The following is a 422-nucleotide window of genomic DNA, read 5'->3' as shown; positions in this document are numbered from 1 at the left end:
CGGGGGGCCGGGGGGGCGAGGGCGTGCGGGCCGGACGCCGCCGCCGGTGGACTGGACGGAGGTCTCCGGGTGCTGCTGGGAAGCGTGCCCCGGGGGCTCCCTTCCCTTGTGCTCGCTGGCCCGCCCGCCACTCCCTCAGTGAGACCGGACGGGAGGGCAGAGGCGGACCGGGCGCGGTTGCGGCCTGCGAGGGAGGAGGCGCAGCCGGGGCGTCCCGCTCAGCGGCCCCGCGCTTCCCCCCAGAGCTGGAGCACATCGAGCAGGACGAGCGGGTGCACGTGAGCCGCCAGGGCGACCTGTACTTCGCCAACGTGGAGGAGCGGGACAGCCGGAGCGACTACTGCTGCTTCGCCGCCTTCCCCCGGCTGCGGACCATCGTGCAGAAGATGCCCATGAAGCTGACCGTCCGCAGCTGTGAGTGC

This window comes from Pteropus vampyrus, unplaced genomic scaffold, assembly GCF_000151845.1.
Source record: "Pteropus vampyrus isolate Shadow unplaced genomic scaffold, Pvam_2.0 Scaffold386, whole genome shotgun sequence".
Taxonomy (NCBI): Eukaryota; Metazoa; Chordata; class Mammalia; order Chiroptera; family Pteropodidae; genus Pteropus; species Pteropus vampyrus.
Note: the sequence above shows the minus strand (reverse complement) of the source record.